The 23,093-nt window shown below is 33.1% G+C and overlaps 1 long non-coding RNA gene across 1 annotated transcript; it reads left to right on the top strand.

Moving 5' to 3' along the window:
- Positions 1-11,467: 11,467 nt before the first annotated feature.
- On the top strand, positions 11,468-13,112 carry LOC139891566 (uncharacterized). Its single transcript, XR_011773705.1, has 5 exons — positions 11,468-11,671; positions 11,840-11,954; positions 12,126-12,206; positions 12,858-12,946; positions 13,021-13,112. It is a non-coding gene; the product is annotated as an uncharacterized lncRNA (long non-coding RNA).
- The last annotated feature ends 9,981 nt before the right edge of the window (positions 13,113-23,093 follow it).

The raw sequence follows: 23,093 nt of genomic DNA on the forward strand, positions 1-23,093 counted from the left end.
ACTAGCTTCATCTCCAAATACACATCGGCGTATTATTCCATCGGGACAACTTTTAAACAGATGTGGATCTTCCCAGAAATAGTGTTTTATATCACTGAAGAATTTCTTTCGTCTTTGGTACGATAATCCTTTTTCAAGGAATCCACAAACTAAGTAGTTTGCATAGTCTGCAAACCATGGGATTTCTTTATAATCTATCTTCAATAGATATTCATCAGGAAAGTTGTCTTGTATGGCCGATTCATTTAGAACTTCTAATTCGGGATTTTCAAGACGAGAAAGATGATCAGCGGCGAGATTTTCTGCTCCTCTTTTATCTCGGATTTCAATATCAAACTCTTGTAAGAGTAAGATCCAACGGATTAATCTTGGTTTAGCATCTTGTTTTGAAAATAGGTATCTAAGAGCAGAATGGTCGGTATAGACCACCGTTTTTGCTAGAACGAGATATGATCGAAATTTGTCAAAAGCAAAGACAATAGCAAGGAGTTCTTTTTCAGTAGTTGTATAGTTCGTTTGTGCTCCTTGTAACGTCTTACTAGCATAATATATAGGTTGAAATCGTTTTTCAATCCTTTGTCCTAAAACGGCTCCCATTGCAAAATCACTTGCATCGCACATTAGTTCAAATGGTAGATTCCAATTTGGTGTTATCATGATTGGTGCATTAGTGAGTTTTTCTTTAAGAATATTAAAAGATTTGATACACTCATCTGAAAAGATGAATGGCGCATCCTTTTCTAGGAGTTTATTCATAGGAGTGGCAATTTTAGAAAAATATTTTATGAAACGTCGGTAAAAACCGGCATGCCCTAGAAAACTCCTAACTCCTCTAACATTGGTGGGATGTGGAAGTTTAGCAATTACATCTACTTTAGCTCTATCCACTTCAATTCCTTCTTTTGAAATTTTATGTCCAAGAACGATGCCTTCTTTAACCATGAAATGGCATTTCTCCCAATTAAGTACTAGATTTGATTTTTCGCATCTAATTAGCATTCGTTCCAGATTAACTAGACATGATTTAAATGTATCACCGAAGACTGAAAAGTCATCCATGAATACTTCCATGCATTCTTCTATCATGTCATGAAAAATCGCCATCATACACCTTTGAAAGGTTGCAGGGGCGTTACAAAGTCCAAATGGCATGCGTTTGTAAGCAAAAGTACCATAAGGGCACGTGAATGTGGTTTTCTCTTGATCTTCGGGTGCTATTGGAATTTGAAAATATCCGGAAAATCCATCTAGAAAACAATAGTAACTATTTCCGGCTAATCTTTCCAACATTTGATCTATGAAAGGTAAGGGAAAGTGATCTTTTCTGGTGGCGTCATTTAATTTTCTATAATCAATACATACACGCCATCCTGTTACAGTCCTAGTAGGAATAAGCTCATTTTTCTCATTTGTGATGACAGTCATGCCACCCTTCTTAGGCACGCATTGAACTGGGCTTACCCATGGACTATCAGAGATTGGATATATTAAACCTGCATCTAGCAGTTTAATAATCTCTTTCTTAACTACATCTTGCATATTAGGATTTAGTCTTCGTTGACGTTGCACATACGTTTTATGACCTTCTTCCATAAGGATTTTATGTGTGCAATACGAAGGACTTATTCCTTTAATATCATGAATCTTCCATGCAATGGCTGGTTTATGAGCTTTCAACACAGAAATGAGTTGTGATTTCTCATTTTCAGTAAGAGAAGACGATATTATTACAGGTAATTCAGATTCACCATGTAAATAAGCGTATTCCAAATGGTTTGGAAGTGGCTTTAACTCTAATTTCGGAGGTTCTTCTATCGATGATTTATATCGATATCTGTCTTCTTCTTTTAGCATTTGAATTTCTTCTGTTGTTGGTTCATATCCATTAGCTATAAGTGTAGCTAACATTTCAGCTTCATCAATTGGTTCATTACCTTCTCCTAAAGAACATTCTCCTGTTCCTTGTAATTCTGGAAATTCTTCTAATAATTCTGCATGTGCATCTATAGTTTGAATATAATAACATGTATCATCTGCAGATTGTGGTTGTTGCATTGCTCTATCAACTGAAAAGGTAACACTCTCATCCTCTATACTTAGGGTCAGTTTCTTACCGAACACGTCTATCATTGCTTTAGCCGTGTTTAAGAATGGTCTTCCTAATATGAGAGGAACTTGAGAATCTTCTTCCATGTCCAAAACAACAAAATCTACTGGAAATACTAAAGTACCAACTTTAACTAGCATGTTCTCCATTATCCCTCTAGGATATTTTATTGATCTATCGGCTAGTTGTATGCTTATTCTGGTTGGTTTTAATTCTCCAAGGTCTAGTTTAGCGTATAGTGAATACGGCATTAGATTTATACTAGCACCTAAGTCTGCCAATGCTTCTATTGAACTAAGACTACCCAGAAAACATGGAATTGTGAAACTTCCTGGATCAGATAATTTTTCTGGTATCTTATTCAACAGCACTGCTGAACAATTAGCATTCATAGTAACAGCCGAGAGTTCTTCCATTTTCTTTCTATTCGTGATTAGATCTTTCAAGAATTTAGCATATCTTGGCATTCCTGAAATCACATCAATGAAAGGAAGATTTACATTTATCTGTTTAAACATATCCAAGAATTTGGATTGCTCGGCTTCAAGTTTTTCTTTCTTCATTTTACTCGGATAAGGAAGTGGTGGTTGGTATGGTTTAACATAAGGTTTATCCTTAACTGTGTTATCTTCATTAACCTTTTCAACTACCGGTTCTTTTTCCTTATCTTGATCAGGTTGTGGTTCTTGTGGAGTAGGAATAGTTTCATCAGAAGTTACAGGTATTTCAGGTGATTTAAGTGTTGTACCACTTCTTGTGGTAATAGCTTTAGCTGTTTCATTCCGGGGGTTAGCATTTGTATCACTAGGTAAACTTCCCGGTTTTCTTTCACCTATTAACCTTGCTAGGTTACTTACTTCTTGTTCCAGATTTTGAATAGAAGCTTGTTGATTTCTAAATGCTTGAGCATTTTGTTCATTGGTTTGTTTTTGAGATGTGAAAAACTGCGTTTGAGTTTCAACTAGCTTCGTCATCATATCTTCTAAATTCGGCTTTTTATCATCGGTTTGTTGTGGTGGTTTGTTTTGAAAATTAGGTCTTTGCTGATTGTAAGTATTATTGGATACTTGTTGATTGCTAGGACCTTGTTGGTTATTGTATGGAATATTTCGGTTATAGTTCTGATTTTGATTGTAAATAGGTCTTGGCGGTTGATAATTATTCTGATAATTATTTCCAGGCCTTTGGTTTATGTATGAAATATTCTCTCTTTGTTCCATTGTTAATTCAATACTGAGACAATCTTTTGTCAAATGTGGTCCTCCACACTGCTCACAACTAATTCGTATTGAGTGAATATCCTTAGTCATCTTTTCCATTCGTCTCTCGAAAGCATCTATCTTTGCTGAAATGGAATCTAAGTCATGGCTAGAATCGGCTCTAGCTGCTTTAGATGATCTAATGATATCTTTTTCTTGGTGCCACTCATGTGAGTGGGAAGCAGTGTTATCAATAATTTTGTAAGCATCAGTTTCGGTTTTCTTCATAATAGAACCACCAGCTGCTATATCTATGTCTTTCCTTGTAGTGATGTCGCATCCTTGGTAGAATATTTGTACTATTTGACAGGTGTCTAAACCATGTTGCGGACATCCTCTTAACAACTTTCCATATCTTGTCCACGCCTCATATAGAGTTTCATTTGGTTTCTGTGTGAACGTAACAATTTCTGCTTGAAGTCTTACGGCTTTAGATGCAGGAAAGAATTGTTTAAGAAATTTGTCAATTAAAACATCCCATGTATCGATCGCCCCTTCAGGTAACGATTCCAACCAATCTTTGGCTTCTCCCTTTAAAGTCCAGGGAAATAACATGAGATATATCTGTTCATCCTCCACTTCTCGGATTTTAAATAGTGTGCAGATCCTATTAAAGGTACGTAGATGTTCATTTGGATCTTCCTTCGGCGCACCACTAAATTGGCATTGATTAGTCACCATGTGTAGAATTTGTCCTTTGATTTCATAATCTGGCGCATTAATATCTGGATGAGTAATTGCGTGACCTTGGCCAGTGCGTTTAGCTCTCATTCGGTCTTCCATACTTAAAGGTTCCAGATTCTCCATAATTGAATTTGTTGAATCGGTATCACTAGATGATTCTGTTTTAATAGTTCGTTCCTCAACAATCTCTGTTTGAATGATTTGTGATTCCGGAGGAAAGTTTAATGGTTCAGGATCTACGAACCGTTCCTGAATATTCTCTGGATTCTCAATTGTGAGGTTGGGTTCAAAAAATGGATTATCGGAAATTTGAACTGAAGTACTTGGTCTACTGGATGACGATTCTAAAGAAAAATCAACGGCGGTTATATTTGTTAAACGATGTCTTGATCGAGTTACAGGTGGTGAACGTACAAAAGGTGGTGAACGTCTTGCTCGGTGCATTCACAGAATATCCTATTAGTTTTTAAAAGGAAAGAAAAATTATAATAAGTTATCCAATCAATAGACTTTTCTGATTTTGCCCACGTTTCGAATAGCCAAAAGATGCAGCAGAGGGGCAGGATTCGTTTGGTCTCAATATAATTGAGGACTGTTTGGCTCCAATAACCCGGTCCACGTACAAATCCAACTATTACTACGAACCAGAAAATTTTGATGTCTATCAATTTAACTACTCAAAATAAATTTTCGTAATTTTAAGAAATTTAGATAAGAAGTAGAATAAAATTCTAAGTCCTAAAAACTAGAATGGCGAGAAATAAGAAAGACAAAGAGTTCGTCGCAAAAGGTCGAAAAAGAAAAATGGTTGAAAAATAAAAGGTGACGGAAAAATAAAAGAAACTTATAAAAACTTAAAAATACTTAACTAATTTAACCTTATTACTACAACTAACTTAAAATTATAATCGCAAATTGATATTACTAATTGGAATGATAATTGATACATAGTAAAAGGTCTAAAAATATTAAAGCTTACAGGAAAAACTAAATCCCAAATGGAAATAACTTAAAAAGAAACTAAAACTTAAAAAGGCGTCGCAAAATTCTAAAGCACCTAATTCTTAGTCTAAAGAAAAAGCACTTAAGAAATTCTACGGCAAAGCCTAAAAATCTAGGAGTAAAAATAACTATAGCAAAAACTAAGTTTAAAATTAAATATGAGCTAAAAAATACAAATATTACGCTACAACGATTAAAAAGGGACAAAATATAAAAATATACAAAAAGTTGTAAAAAGTACAATTTTTATAAAAAAATATTATTTTTATATTATTTATTAAATAAAACTACTAATTTTACAATTTAATAAAACTAATTAAACTAAAATATATAAATAAAATAAAAAGTAAAAAAAAATAAAACTAAAACTAATACTAATAATAATAATAATAATAATTAGGTTTAATAATTAATAATAATTAATATTAACCGTAATTAATGCAGGTTTAGGGCTTCCTGTCGCCTGTCAGAAACCCTCCGCGAGTTGCGGTGATTAAAGAAGAAAACCCCGCGAGTCGCGGGGTTCAGAATTTGAGCTGACAGATTTATCTTTTTACGCGTTTTTCTTTTTTATTTTATTTTTTTATTTTCTGTTTTCTGTTTTTTAAATAAATAAAAGATTTTAAAATAAAACTTATATTTTTATAAACTAAAATAGAAATAAAGAAACTTATAAAACTTAAATATTTACAAAATCTTAAAAATACATATATTTTTGTTTTTTTTTTTCTTTTTTTTTGAATAATTAAAACGTATTTTTACAAAAGCGACTTTTAATAAAAGTAACTAAAAATCTTTTTTTTTTTTTATATTAGCGTTGCGCTTCCGGTTTTTAAGAGTGATCCCCGGCAGCGGCGCCAAAAATACTTGATGTTATGCGAGGTGTATATAAAATAGTTATTATTTTACTAGGAAAATACTATTAAATACGATACAATTTTACACAAGATATTTATTTATTTATAGAATGGATATACTTAAACCTTGCTACAACACTTATAGGCAGTGTACCTAATCGTACAGTAGTGTAGTTTTTAGTAAGTCCGGTTCGTTCCACAGGGAAATCTTTAAACAAAGCTCAACGCTATATTAGTTTACTTTTATAAAAATACAAATATATATAAGTAATATTATTATTATAAAGGGGGGTTTTTACCGTTTAATGACCGGTTTGTCGATTTTAAGACTTTAGTCGCAGTTAAAACCTAATGTAAAAAAATAAATACAAGACTTTAAATTAAAGCGTAAAGTAAATAACGATAATGAAATTGCGAATAATAAAAATGCGATAAAATAAAATTGCGATAATTAAAAAGTACGATAATTAAAAGTGCGATTAAATAACAATAAATAAAAGTGCGATAATTAGAAGTGCAATTAAATATAAAATAAAGGAAATTAAATATGAAATAAAAGAATTATGCTTATTTAAACTTCCGTAATCATGATGTTTGACGTGTTGATTTTAGTTTTATGCCCATGGGTTAATTGTCCTTTGTCCTGGATTATTCAATATGTCCGTCTGGTTTTTGTCCATAACAGTCCATCAGTCATAAATATAAATTGCAAGTGTCCTTGTCAAATTATTATTATACCCGAAGTTAAATATTCCAACTAATTGGGGATTCGAATTGTAACAAGGTTTTAATACTTTGTTTAATGAATACACCAGGTTATCGACTGCGTGTAAACCAAGGTTTTACTACTTTGTTAACAATTACACCAATTACCCTTGAATGTAATTTCACCCCTGTTTTAATTATTCTAGTGGCTATTAATCCATTCCCGTGTCCGGTTAAATGAACGATTATTCGTACATATAAATACCCCGCCCATCGTGTCCGATCGAGTGTATATGGTAATTTATAGGGACGCCCAATTGTAAATCTTTATATTAACATTAACAAACTTTCATTTAGTTAAACAAATATAAAGCCCATTAATAGCCCATAGTCTAGTTTCCACAAGTGTCGTTCTTTTATCCAAACCCCAATTATGGTACAAAGCCCAATTACCCAATTTTAGTAATTAGCCCAACATCATGATTACTTCGTTTTAAATAAGCATAATAATAACTTAGCTACGAGACATTAATGTAAAAAGGTTGAACATAACTTACAATGATTAAAAATAGCGTAGCGTTACACGGACAGAATTTCGACTTACACCCTTACAACATTCGCTAACATACCCTTATTATTAGAATTAAAATTAAAATTAAAATTAAAATATAAATTATATATATATATTACTCGTATGAATGAGAAGAAAAAAGATATGAAATTTGATCAGAATTCGGTTGGCTTTATAGCCAGAGTTGAAAATTGGGGCTCCGCGACTCGCGGCAAAATGCCCTTAAAACTCCGCGAGTCGCGGAGATGTATTTACAGCTCACACCCTTGGAGTTTCTTGCTGCCGACGGTTTTTAATATATATATATAATATATATATAATTAATATAATTAATTATATATTATATTATATTTATATACATAGTTAACTTGTAATTTTTAGTCCGTTGTGTCGAGCGTTAAGAGTTGACTCTGGTCCCGGTTCCGGATTTTCGAACGTCCTCGCGTACAATTTAATATCTTGTACTTTGCGTTTTGAATCTTGTACTCTTGTGATTTCGAGACGTTTCTTATCAATAATTGGAACCTTTTTGATTGTCTTTTGTTCTTTTGAGCTTTTTGGTCGTTTGCGTCTTCAAATCGTCGAATCTGTCTTCTGTCTTCACCTATTATTATTTAAACGAATATCACTTGTAAATAGAACAATTGCAACTAAAAGCTTGTCTTTCTTGAGGAATAATGCTATGAAATATATGTTCGTTTTTAGCATTATCACTACTAAATCCCCAATCCACGTCCAAATATCCAATAGCTACCCCATCGAGCCCAAGCGCTCCTACACGTCTAGTCTAACAACTAGCTAGCTTCATAATACAATACCTGTAAAAAGGTAAACAACGAGAGGGGTAAGCATAAAGCTTAGTGAATGCAATAATTATACATATACATATATAATCTACTTACTTGCAATCACTTACACAATTACCGCATACACGCTAGCAACATATATAGCATACCATTGCAAAGTATAACGCTAAATCGTCAAGACCACAAGCTAGCACAACAATAGCATATATAACTCGAATAATATAATATGCTACACTACAACACATAAACATGGTTAACCAATCGTACAAAGGGAATGGTACTCGAATTTTCCATCGGTGTTCATAACAACCGTTAGTGTACAACGAAATATATCACTAACCCCCGAGTGGTATCATACACGCGAACTTTAAACCCACCCGTCACGTGAAATGTGGTATCGTACACGCGAACCTTAAACCCACACTTCACTCCCACGCACACATAATGATATGGTATCGAACACGCGAACTTTAAACCCATACCACATGCCTATACAATGTGGTACCGTACACGCGAACTTTAAACCCACATCGCATCTCGCACAAATAAATACATTATATACATACACGTATAGTTATTCCACTCACCTCGAAATGACCGCACAAGTCATGTATGTAAATCTCCTTCAAACGTACCGAGCAAACCTTTTACCTATAATACGCATATAGATATACAAACAATCAACATACATTCTCTACGAGAGAATTCGACTTCAACACCCTTAACCACGGGTTTCTATCTAACTCAACAACCCGCCCATTTAGACACCTAAAATGGACTTCATCAATTACCACTACGGGTGATAATTTCGACCCATTCGAACAAGTACACACCAACACTTAATGCACTTGATCTTACAAAATCAACCCATAAGTGCAACTCGACCCAAATTGCACTTAACCATTAAAACAAGTCAAGTTCGACCCATAAGCACTATTAGTAGTGATTATGTCATAAAATCATCATTTGACACCAAAAATTAAGAACACTTGACCCATTTCGACACATAAACCCTAATTTTGACCCAATTCAAAACTAGTCTTTCAAACATACCCAAAAGGGTTCCAATACTTCCATAATCGATAAACTAAGTGATTACACTCATAATCAAAACCTAATCATGGCCAATTCGTCAACCAACCCAAAACCCCCCAAGTATCAAGAATAACTAGCCACAATAAACCCATTTCGTCGTCTAAACGGGTTTCACAACTAAACAAGCTCAAACCCTAACTTGAATATCAAATCAACAACATGAAATTCGGAGTTGAGACTTACCAATACCACCAAAATGTTGCCGTTGACGAGATGAACAACTTTAATACTCGAGCTTTGACCCGATTTACTCGAGCTTTGACCCGATTCGAAGTTGAGCTTTCTCTCACTAAAAACACTTCATCTCTCTAGGGTTTGAAGATGAGAGTGTTGGTGGGTGAAATATGATCCACAAATGAGATTGGATCAATTTTAGTGGCTCAAAACCGACCCCCAAGTGAAAAGACTCAAATATCCTTCATTAAAATATTAAAATTCCAACAGCTGGCCTGTCAGGCCATTTGGACGGCGTCCAAAATGGCTGGACGGCGTCCTAATGCACTGGGACTGAAACAACATTTTGTTTTGGTCGTAACTTTTAAACCGTAGCTCTGTTTTTGATGAATCAAATATCGTTGAAAACGTAATGAGATTTACTATCCAATGGTAAGGTTTTAGAACATCAACTCCAACTTTATTTGGGATTCAAATATACGCTTACATGCCTCGTAATTCAAATGACGTCCAAAACAACGCGTAACTGAAAAACGGGGTGTTACAAACATGCTTCCAACGCAATACTATGTAATTTGTCTTATTAACTTCTAATACTACACTATCAACATGTTGTATATGTATCGTCATCAATATATGTGTTTGTTAAAAACATATATAAAAGATAGTTAAAATAAAATATTAATTGAAGTTGTGATGTGGTTCAACGGTTGGTGGTCTGCCTTCTTTAGAGAAGCTCAGGAGTTCGATCCCGTTAGCTGTATATTAAAAACACGAGTTCTCAACGAAGCAAAAGATTCATGTTCGAATCTAAGCAGTGCCTAAGGTCGAATTAGCTGGGCTACTGACCACCAGAGGGGCGCCACATTTTGAACTAGTATTTATCCTTATGAGCTAACACATCAGTCACAAGGGGCGAAACTATTTGGGGGCAGGGTGGGGCGCCGCACCCAGTGAATTTGTAATTTTCAGTGTAAAAATTTTGGATTTTTCAACTTTGTCCCTGGTAGATTTTTTTTGCTCCAAAACCCACATATTTTGCCCAAAAACTATCAGATTTTGCCCAAGATTCTGTAATTTTTGCTTCAAAACCTTCAAATTTTGTCTAAAAATCTTCAAATATTTCCCAAAAAACATCATAATTTGCCTAAAAATCTCAACTTTTTGTCCTAAAACCTCTATATTTTGCCCAAAAAAATTGCTACGGTTTTAATTTTTTTAACCCCCAAGTGAAAAAAATCCTAATTCCGCCACTGTCAGTTACCACATTTTGTTAGGGAAGAATCACGTGATAGCCACATGCCATCTAATAGACTCATAACATCACATCATAAAACACCACAAATTACTCCAAACAAGCACGAACTTTTTACTAAATGAAGTAAAACTTAGAAGCTAAAAAACCACCAAACGGAAACGATGAACATGAATTTATTATTGCGAGAGATCTCAACATATCCTTTAATTTTTTTTTTGGAAGGCAAGAATTGTATAAATTAAAATACTAGCAAGAAGCTAGCAAGTACAACCCTCATTACAACGACAACGACAACGACAACGACACTAATGTATGTAAAACCAACGACACAAAATTACCGTATCAACGGAAATCACGCCACATAAACCGCGAAGAACGGGCCGAAGAATCACACCCTAGCAAATAACACCACCTCTATTTGAATGACACGAAAAATTAAAACGGAAATACAACACGAATGAATTATATCATGGGAAGAACTTGAGAATCCGAAACATTCTTCTAATATTTTGAGTCCGAGGACGAATAATCTTCATCAACTCCGTCATCTTCTTCCATGTTATCCATCTCGTCAATGGCCCGAATACACCGCTTGAATCTGTTGCGATATTATCACGTTTCAATTGTTTTTTTTTTTTTTAATGCCTCGAATGTAGTTAAAGAAGTGATGTTTATTTATCATTTACTTGGTCTTTTTCTTCTAATGAAATCAAACCGTTAAGCATTTTGGCGAGCTATCTACATATTTAATGGATTCAAACACGTAAGCCCCTTTGCCAAGGTTAGGCCCAATGTCACCAGATCCATTTGAATCCATGCTAGGCTAAAAAGAAGCACCATTACCAAGTATGGATTTCGGCCCAATAAAGGTCTCTCCAGGCACATTCTCTAGAGCATCTTGATTCCAACAAAATCATCAGGCCACTACTTGCATCAGACACAACCGGATCACGCGTGCCGCCTACAACTTCAGGAAGCACATCTTCATCTTTGAAATCCGCGAATCTAATGCCGGTTTTAATGTCAGTCAACCTTTGAGCATCCTCCGTCATCGGAAGCTCACCAGGAACCACAGCCGGATCAAATTCATTACCGGAGATACAGATCATTGATCTCTGCTAAATAGTTTGTAATTCATCATCGGAACGATAAGGTAAATTGGATACATTATATCTGTCTGTTTGATTTGGCTTTGTTGAATTATCGATTACTTTGATTTTTGCTTCTACTGTTAGTTCACTTTCATTGTTGTTGTTGTTGTTGTTGTTGTTGTTGTTTAATATATTTCTAACCTTTTATATTTGTTGTTCACTAAATATAGAGTAACAAATATGAGGTATATTAAGATCCATAATGCAAAGCTTCAATGGCGTCTAATTCAGCGTCATGCCATCTCAAAAGTTATCCATATGACGTGTTTCTGGACTTTAAAATAGGTAAATAATATATAGATTATTCATTATTCTATTCAATTGTTTTTTAATATTAGATAAATTACTTGTATTGTATGTTATAAAGACTAGGTAGAGGGTAATTAGGATATGTTTGATTTTTTTTTAACATGAAAGGATCAATAACTTATGTCAGATTCTAATTTATCGAAGTAGGAGAATATTCAAAGTGTTGATCACATTGCTACTAGTTACATTCGGCCTTCTTTCATCTTCACTAAAGAGCAAGAAAGAAAGGTTAGTTGATCTAAACTCCAAATTACTATTCAAGTTGTGTCGGAATTCGAGTTTAATCAACAACAACAACAAAACCCAATATTACATAAGTGGTGTATGGGGAGGTGAGGTGTAGGCAATCATTTCCCTATCCGAGAATAAAGACAAGTCATTTCTTCACCTAGAGTGAAAACACTCCCAAAGTAGAGAAAGTCATCCCTTTCTCTATTCGACGGATAGAGAAATTGCTTCGGAGTGGACCTTCGGCCAATAAGTAGGAAAGTGCTTTTAAAAATATAAAATAAAAATGAGACGCCATGAAAATGGTAAAATCAAATTTTCATAGGTTTTAAATCCTGCTTGAAATTTAATTTAGGCTCTAAGAGCCAGTCAAGTCGCCAATAAGTTGACGCTTGCTGTCGACTCAATAAGTAGAGCCGAATTTAATCGTAACGATTAAGTAAGCTGTTTATATACTTTGCTACGTAATTTTATACTTCACTTAGCCACCACAAATAATTATAGATCATTGGTGCCCTCCTTTGGCTTAAACCCCTTTACTTCTCAACTAAGTTTTTGCTTTGATATCTTAGAGATTAATATGGCTTATGTTAAGATCATCAATACATTTATAATGTTATGTACTAATAAGTTGACATTAATCTTATTTAGATATATATAGTTTACATGGAGCATCTCCTTGTGGGAGAATACAATCCTGCACTTCACGCCAAAATCTTGAAAGAAATAGTTGACCCCAGGTTAACCTTTAATCTTTGTTAATTCTACACTATCGAACTTCATTTTGGCTTACATTCAATTTGAAACTAAACAGATTTGCTAGTACTTCAGTACTAAGCAGCTATAAAAGAAATTTCAATGGGTTTCTGCAAAGCTCACAACAGTAGAAAAATATATACTGGCAGGTAGGTTTCTTTCTTTTGTTCTTTTTTATAAATAATATAATAAAATAAATGCTTGCATGTTAGAGGATAAGTGATGCTATGCTAATTAATATTAAATGTGTTCTCATTGATTTAGTTAATGTTATATAATTATCATGTAAATGTAATGTACGGTGAACCCTTGAATTTTGAAACTAAGAAGGGATTTAACTTATAAACTAATTGAGGTTTTTCAAAACATTCATTCGAGTCAAAGCTGACATGTATGGAATAATATATAATTAATAGTATAAAGAACTCTTTTGGGATCTTTTATGTATGGTAAAAACGACTACCATATAAACCATGCGTCAATAGAATCCATCTAGGATGTAGTTTCTGTTCATTATGTTGAATTCAGATGTTATTAATAAGATACCGTCTACACCGAGGAGATCAAATCATTAAAATCCAATACACAAACTACAAGAAACATCTTAAGCTTTGTTACCAAAATAACTCAATTAACTCAATGTATATAGTCACTCACAATTAATGTGTAAATTGTATGCGTGCAGAGTAGTGCATCTATGACAGCAGAAATTTTTAAGTAACATTTAATAATCTATAAAAGTGAGTTAAGTTTCTTTTAAGTAAACCTTTAATATTCCATTAAAGTGTGTTTAGTGTCTAAGAACGATATAATATACTTTGTAATCATATTGTTTAAATATATTCACCAAGAATGCTCTTAAAGGTTAGACACACAGGCCATTGATCATCCATTCTTGTATAAGGAACGCCATACGTATTAGAGAATTAGAAATCATTGAAGTTGAAAGAAAAATGTGAATTGGGTACCTACTACCTACTAAGATATAATCGAACAAATAAAGTGTCATCCCCCTAAATTGGACATGAATATAATAATAATAATAATAATATGTATTTATGTATTTATAGAATATACTTAATATTAAAATTTAATTATATTAATTACAGTAGTCGTTATAAGCTAGTAAAATGTACCATGCGAATCCACAAACTAATGCAAACAGTTTTGGAATATAGCAAGAATATCACAAACCAGGATGTGTACAACCTCATCATCCGTTTGTTTCAAACTACAAATCATCAAGAATGTGGGGCCTTATCATGTGTAGCTTTGAACATGAATCAAACAGTAGAACTTAGATGTGGAAATTTACACCACCCATTTGGATTATGTTTGTGTTTTACCTAGAACTGCTTTAAGGAGGGTGGTTCGAACGGGTTGAAGGTCACCCAAAGTATGTTGTTAGTGCACTCAGGTAACCTTATTATATGACTTTAGTTACTTATCCAAGTTATGATTATGATTGTAATAATAATATATGCAATAGAATAGCTGCCTAACTTGGCGTGGCCTATTCCTAATTAAAAAAAATTCGACCCTTTATCGAAAAGAAATTTACTTGATTGTATACAATTGATAAATGGAAAAATAACAAATTTACTTCTATGTTTTCTGATGCTTTGCAACCAGATAAAGCATCATGAGGTGGAAACCAATATGTATTTACACTTGTTTTGTTAAAAAATACCAATATGTATATCCATACTTTTGGCTAATTACTCTTTTAGCTAATCACTCTTTGGAGTTTAAAAAGTTGTTATTGGGCTCATGTGTAGAGATTATTATCGTTATTCATGCTTTTTATGAAAAAAGTAAGGTTTATGTAATTGTGTGTAATTGATGTCAAAGTGATCTTTTTGTTTGTTGATCTGTTTTAACATTTAACGACCAAATATTGCATTATTGACTTGTGTTGACTATATGTTTCAAATGACGAAATATTGTATCTTTGACTTGTGCAAATGAACAAATAAAAGGTGTGTACAAATACTTGCATACTGCCTGCACAGTTTCTACACAATTCATATTTTGTGTTTATACGTTATGTGTAATGATGATGAGTTGATTTGTTATATTACTCCACTGAATAACACATATGTATATGTATATATATATCTACATCTACACTATCTACACTATCTATTATAGTAAAGTATTATTTACCTAAGATTTTTAAAAAACAAATTACAAGAGCCAATCACCACCCTTAGATGAGGTTTTTTGAGGGAAATCGAATGGATGTTATTTATCTCATGTCAGAATACCTTCTCTGATGTCAGAATTATGTGATTATCCTAAATTACCCTTATAACAACTAAAACAACAACCTGCATCGTTCAATTCATTCTGCACAAACCTTCATATATCACACGGCGCATAAACATCCAAATTCCAACTCGAATCGAAGTAAACCTATAACCCAAATTTAGTTTTCCCTTGGTGACACTGATTTAATAAGCTATACGCATTCAGGTGTGCTGTTGCTTTCTTGGATTTGATAGAATCAAATCCTAAATCAATGCATCTTTAATCTAAACCCTATTCCATTTTATCTTGCAGTCCTTGATTGAATCATCCTTGCGCATTCATGTGTGTTCAAACGAAGGTATCTGATATTCGTGTTTCATAAATGTAGCTGCAAGTTAGCTTACTTCAATCGATTTCACAATAATTCAATAATTAGTATATTGTCATAATTTTGCTGGTTTTCCTCATAAATTTGATATGCATAATTCACTTTTTTTCTGATTATTTTTATATTTATTTACATGTAAATTAACTATAATTATATTTTATTTTACGATTAATGATTAATGATTTATAATTTTTTTATTTTTTATATATATATTTTTTTAGAATTTATTTAGAATTTATATTTAAAATTTTTTTTAAAAAAAATACCTCAAAACTGCTCTCTGTTCTGGAACTGTATCTTAAAACTGTAAATCAATAACTGCCATCATTTCCCTCCAATGGTTTTTTTTTTAAATTTAGGCAACCGGTTATAAATATGAACCATCGGTTCTCATTATTTACATTCTTTTACACATACAAAATTCACTTAAAAAAATGGGTGAAGCTGGAGAGTTCAGACCTCTGAATCTGCTCAACAATCAAGTCACAAATGAAACTCGTGTTCGTGTTAAGGTGTTTCTTACCAGGAAAAAAAGATACTTCAATAATCCAGTGTCGACTATGTCATATGAGTTAATCTTCATCGACTTTGAGGTAAAATTTAATTTATTTTGCTACATAATTTTACAACAGAATGTTATTGATATGTTTATAACTTCCACATATTATCCTATGAAATTTGTAATTTATATAATATGGAATTAGTTTATTCGTATTCTAAGCTTAAATTATGATTTATATAATATGTTGCAATCAGTATTTGATTTTTCTGTTAAACTAATAGGATATTATGATGTTAGGATATGTTATTAGGATATTAGAATTAGAATATTTTGCCTATGTACATACAGGATAATATGAAATTAACCTTAGTTATGTTCTTATAACTGGATTATTATGTCATTATAATGAAGTAATCAGTTATAGTTTAACAGAATTTGTGTAACCTGATATGAATAAAGTAACTGCCATATTACTAATGTTTAGTTAACTTTTTGTATGTGACTTGGATAACAATTAAACATATTTTGTCTAAATTTTTTTACTAATATACTTATCTCATCATGTACAAAAAAAAATTGGAAAACCAATTTTAATTACAAACATATGAGTAAACTTTCATGCCATAAAACTAATTTTCATATGTATACAAACAATCATATCATGATATACAACCAATCTCTTCAACATATCTTTACAACTATTATCATTCACGTTACTGTCATTTTTGGTCATCAATGTTAAGAAGCCGAATACATGCATTGCATTCAACATTGAAAATTAGTTTGAAATACTGTTATCTAATACATCATTATAAAATGTTTAATTTCAGGGTAACAAAGTTCGCGCTACTATTACAAAGAACTTGATTCCTTTTTTTTATCAACACTATCAAAGAAGGAGATTTCTTTGACTTATCCAATTTCAGAGTTGTTGCATGTGATGATAAGGTGATGATTGTTAATCATCCATGGAAGATAATGCTGTATCGAAACACCAATGTGGTTCGTTGTCAACCTTTTGAACCGCTATCTGACGGGTTTAACACCGTACTATTTCGTGATCTCATTGAGTGGAAGATTAACACTTCTCAAGTTTTCGGTATGTGTTTATTTACTACTGCGCAAAGAAACTTAAGTCTATTAAATGACTAATTAACCTACTATCAACTACATCAAACTAAGTTTATAAAAACATGTTATTAACATGTAATAATGTATTTTGTTCCTTATGCAGATGTTGTTGGTCGACTGGTCGAAATGAATCCAATGCGTGTTAAGCGCGAAAAAGGGATCAATTGAGTTTGTTCTGTCTGATAGCAGGTGAATTTAGATTCAGTGTTTTTGTTAAATTGTCAAAAATATATAACTCGATTAATTTTTTTATACCATATTCACTTGACTCACCATGTTTACTTTCATATATAAAATTTGATTAAAATCTGTTTGTTACAGTGGATTTCGTCTTAAGTGTGCATTGTGGTCTCATCATGCGTCCAAGCCTTTTGAGTTTGTGTCTGAAAACTGAATACAAACTGAATACAGACATCCTGATGTGCCAATTTATGTCCTGCTTCATAACTGCAAAGTTCGTGATTGGCAAGGTACAATAAAAATTACATCACTAATTTATATAAGTTGGCTCATACTATAAAGAGTAGATATTTGTAATTAAAACAACTATCTTAGCAGGGTTTGCTCAGGTTTCAAACCAATTGTGGGGCTGCCACGTTTACATCAACGAGGATGTTGCACCCATTCGAACTTTTAAGGCTGAGTACGTAAAACAACTTAAGATGCTTACAGTGTTGGATTTATTTTTTACCACGTCCTTAAACATTTTAATACAATACAAAAAACATAAAAATAAAAATATATAATTTATTTAATAAAAACTACCTATTTGTACAGGTGCGATGTTAATGCTGAAAGTTCAACCAATGGTCAGACTCAAGCTCCAGAGTTGAAAATCGAAACTGTCTTACAAACTGCTGTAGATATATTTTCAAAACATCAACCAAAAACTATGGAGGAGTTGCTTCAAATCACTGAGGTGCGCTATGATTGACTTATCGGATCAATCTAATATTCAATACAATATTGTTACATCAAATGTCGTTGTTGGTTGAATGTGGGTTAATACACTAGACGATAAACTTAAGTATGATTAACCAAAAAGTGTAATTAAATAAACGAATATGTTTTGATGATGACGTACACACATACGCATAAGTGATGACTGACATCTTAACATAAAACACGCAAGGTCACTAATCCATACTTTATCTTGCAAACGACCAAGTCAAACAAAGGTTAAAGAATGGAATTAAAAGTTCAGGCAAACACACGGTTGAGGTACGGTCGACCGCATAGTCAACCGTGAAACCCCAAACTGAATTGCAACGAAGTTTTGTGAAAACAAGTTGCACGGTCGCCACCACGGTCAACCGCAGTGCGACCGCAGTTTCTTCTGTCTCAAATTTTGACCAAATAAAGTTTGACTAGTTCCCGGCATCTATAATTCATGAAACCTTTCTAAACATACTTAGGATAGATGCTCTCTCCATACTCAATTGAGTCTTGGTCATAAAAACACTAATTGTGATTAATTACGCCTAATGACATCTTAATGACAAGCTAACCAAGATTAGGCATAACACATAAGTGTTAATCAACAACTTGTGATCTTAATTCTTATCTAGATATTTTTATTATGATCATCAAGTATCAACACACGCAAGCCAATATCACTAGAACAATGATTGCTATTAAAAAGGACTTAGTGATTAATTAAGGCTAAATGAAGAACAATGATCTCAAGATTAAACTAGAAATGACTTGTAATCCTAAAACACACTTAGATACATTTAGGATGGTCACCAAGTCCCAACTAGAGATTGCTCTTCCCTTGTGCATGTGTTGGATATTAATGTGTGCTTACACATTAATCATGAAATGTGTTATATTGCACATTATACTTATTAAGTGCTTTAATTATAAGTTGTACAAGTATCTATATGATTGATCTTAGAATAACTATCTCTTGCTATGTGAGTATTACTTGCTACTTGCTAATATGCTTAATACTCATAAACTTGTCAACTTAATATGTTTGCCATGTGCTCATTAGTTAGAATTTAAGTAACTAACTTACTCCAATAGATTAAGTGTAAAATGGTTCACAATAGTTAATTGTCTATTTGGTCTAGTCTAAGTAACTAAGTATGATTGCTTGTTCAATAATAACTTAACCTTAATGTCTCTACATACTTCATGATTATCCTCTAGAGACATTATTCAATTAATCCCTAACTAAACTCAAATAAAACATGACTTGAGATTAATTGGAACTAGGAAGTTAATGATATAGTGACTAGCCTTTAGAATTGAACCAAGAGCATTAAAGTGACTAACTAAGTCTTGACCAATCTGAAATTTCCCTAAATATCAATCAAGACACTTCTCCAAGAATGTTGGGTTTGCCACTTTTGGAATGATTAGTCACTTTCATGCAATAAGACCAAATCTCACACACTTAATGCATATAGTACTTGTATAGGATGTTTGGTTTCTTTTGCAGGTGCTAGAAGGAGTAAAGGTGCCAAAAAGTGGTGTTCAAATCTGAGTCAAATGGCTATACAACGGATACCAATTTTGGACTGGAGCACGCACGGTCGCACCACGGTCGACCGTACTGGGAACCGTGTGTCAACGGCTATTTTTTGAATCTCACTATAAAAGGCAAACATTTGAGTTCATTTGAAGCTGCCCCTCTTGCACATTTAAAAGGCATATCTCCAGTGATCACAAGTGCATCAATTACTACTCAAATGTGATCAAGCAAGAGAAGATTCTATGATCTTATAGATATAGAATTGGGTTGTTGTAAACTTACTAATCAAATTCATTTATCTTGTGAGTTTACTTAATGTAATGTATGTCCTAGTATTGTGTTAGGATCATCATTGCAGAGAAAGTCTTGTAACTTCAATTAGTGGAAGCATAGGCTAGTTTAGTGATCTACTTCCTTAAAGGGACTTAGGAAGTTAATTAATCTTATTTGGAGATTAATACTTATCCAAGGTGAAGACAAGTTGATCTAGGTTAGAGTTGATCTTTCGAAGGGATAGAAAGATTTGGTTTGTTGTCTACTAAAGAAGATTGAAGACTTGTAAATCGGATCTCCACCGGGTTTGGAGAAAAGTGCTTACTGAAGCAACAAATCCCGATTAGTGTAATCGGAGAGTGGATTAGTTAACATTCACCCGAACCACTATAAATCTTTGTGTCTATGTTCTTTACATTACTTCATTTATCATTTTGAACATATACACCACACACATCAAGTTTGAGTTGAATTGGTTGATCAAAATAAAATCGAAATTGGTGATCAATCGAAAAATTGTTAAAAACGTATTAAGTAACTACTCACCCCTCCCCCCTCTAGTTACTTACAGTCGTTAAATTCAATTTCATATTTTGGTAAAAAATAGTATCGTATATTGCAATTGTTTGTTTTTCAAATATGTTACTAGATTACTAGCTGTGTTATAAGGGGTCGTGTCCAGAAGATTAATGTTGACGAAAGCTGGTTTACTTATACCTGTACTAAGTGCAACAAGAAAGTTGCACCCAGGTTGTGTGTTGATTCCAATCAGACTGTATATGATTGTGAAATCTGTGGAATTGCTAAAAATGTTTTCCCTAGGTATTATTTAAAACAATAATAGTTTTTTGTATTTCTTTTTTACCACAATCTACAATATCATTAGTTTTATTATATTATTTGGTAACACTACCCCTTAATGTTCAGAGTTAGGACAACTATTAGAGCTAAGGATGCTACTGGAGAGTGCACATTAGTTTTGTTCGATTCTCAGCTATCAAAGATGTTGAAGAAGAGTGTTTCATGGTTGAGGGAGAAGGCAGATCAGGGTTTTTTTAACATATTTCCGACACTGGAATATCAAACATGCTTCTCAACATTATATCTTAAACTGACTTACCTTTCTTGCTAACCTGATGATTTTATTTCATGTCCACAGTCTTCCGATCCACAAAAGTTCCCTACAGAGTTCAATGAAATATTGCTTAATCCCTATGCGTGGCACATTAAAGTTTCTGATTTTAATCTGCACTTCAATTACCCCGGTTTGACGGTTGAGAATTTGACTGATGACAAAGAAGTCTTTCAAGTAATTGACGATAAGTTGCGTCGTGATGTTAATGTTACCACTGTTCCTAACACTCAGACTGTTGCTGTTGTACCACCTTTGGTATATAATTATTATACTAATACCATTCCTAATGCTATATCTTAGATCGAATATCCATAAATATATTGATGCGGCATATATATAACCATATTTATTCGTAATCTTTTGTTTATCCTCTGGATACTCAGCTTAGGACTCTACAAACACTGTCTGCAACTGCTAATGTAACACCCTCATTGGATGATCAATTGAAACTTTGGAGTAAACGCTCAGTTATAACTTGCACACAACTCCAGAACATGTTTTAGGTATGTATTTCGATATATTAACAAACAATCAGCAATGTGTACAAAATTATTATCTTATAATGCAAACTGTTTATCCATTCTACATATACTTATGTTCTTTATAATTGTAGCAGCTTGTAAGTATGTTGTTAAGGCTAAGGTTGCTGTCATCGATGAGGACGAAGGCTGGATCACATTTGCATGTAATAAGTGCAACAAATATGCTGGTCCAAGATTCCCTTCTGTTGCTTCGAAAGCTGAATATGAATGTGACAATTGTGGACCTGTCACTGATGTTAACCCACGGTATCTTTGTTTATGGCATATAAGTTTTATAGTGTACATACTTAATGTTACATATTCAGTTTTTTGTCATATCCGTTTTTTCTAAAATCGTTCTTTTTTTAACTTATTAATTATTTATATTTACATTTTTTCTTTTTCTAACAGAATCAGGTTAGTTGTTCACATTGAAGACTCTACTGGCATTGTTCCTTGTGTTATATTCCAGCATGAACTTTCGCAGCTGTTGAACATGAGTTCTGAATGGTTAGTTCAGATGCCTTTAAAGGTATGACATTCACAACAAATTTAACGTAAATTTTACCCACTATAGCATAATAAGTATTAGTATGTTTAACTATAACAAAAGTGACTTTTTAGGAGCTCAATTATTAACATTTCATATTTGTGTTGAAGTGTGGTGCTGAAAAGAAGTTTCCGACTGAGCTGTATGAGATTGTCAACAAGTCTTGTGTTTGGATGATACGTGTCACAGATTGGACCAGGAGTCGCACTTACGCTTCAATGATTGAGTACAATGTTACTGACTCACCTGGTGTAATTGAATATGTTGATCGTATGCTTAAACTGAATGAACCAACTGCTGAACCATCTGCTGAAGCTGACACAAAGGTTACACCAATAAAGGTATTCTTCCATTATTTCCTTTTTATTTAGTAAATCAAGTTTAATTTTGTAACATTCATACTATAAAAAAATATTCACTACACAAACCACGCATACTAATATTTTGTAGCTTCATCTTCAGTTAACGAAATTTGTGTTTACAATTTTTTTTATCTCTATTATGAAGGCTTCGATTATACCTACACATGAAGGAAATCATTCATCAGTCGAGGACCCCTAGCCCGAGTTTCACCAAACACAAATCAGATTCACCAAATGATAGTGAAGATTTTGAGACTTCGACTGCTGGTACTACCGATGGGATTGCAGCTATCAAAATTCCAAGGATGGAACCTCTCTAATGTGTTATCTGAGTTTCTACATTTATGAATGGTTTGCTTATGTAAGGTGCTAAGTGTTTTAAATAAAGACGTGATTCAAAATGTTTGGTCATCATGATCTCTCATTATGGTAACGTCTCGTGTTCTTAGGAATAGGCATTGTTGTTATCTTAACAAACAATGTTTGTTTATCAATGAAAGACCTATGTTTGTTTTTGTTTTATATAATGTTCGGTTCATA

The sequence above is a fragment of the Rutidosis leptorrhynchoides genome, chromosome 2, assembly GCF_046630445.1.
Source record: "Rutidosis leptorrhynchoides isolate AG116_Rl617_1_P2 chromosome 2, CSIRO_AGI_Rlap_v1, whole genome shotgun sequence".
Classification (NCBI taxonomy): domain Eukaryota; kingdom Viridiplantae; phylum Streptophyta; class Magnoliopsida; order Asterales; family Asteraceae; genus Rutidosis; species Rutidosis leptorrhynchoides.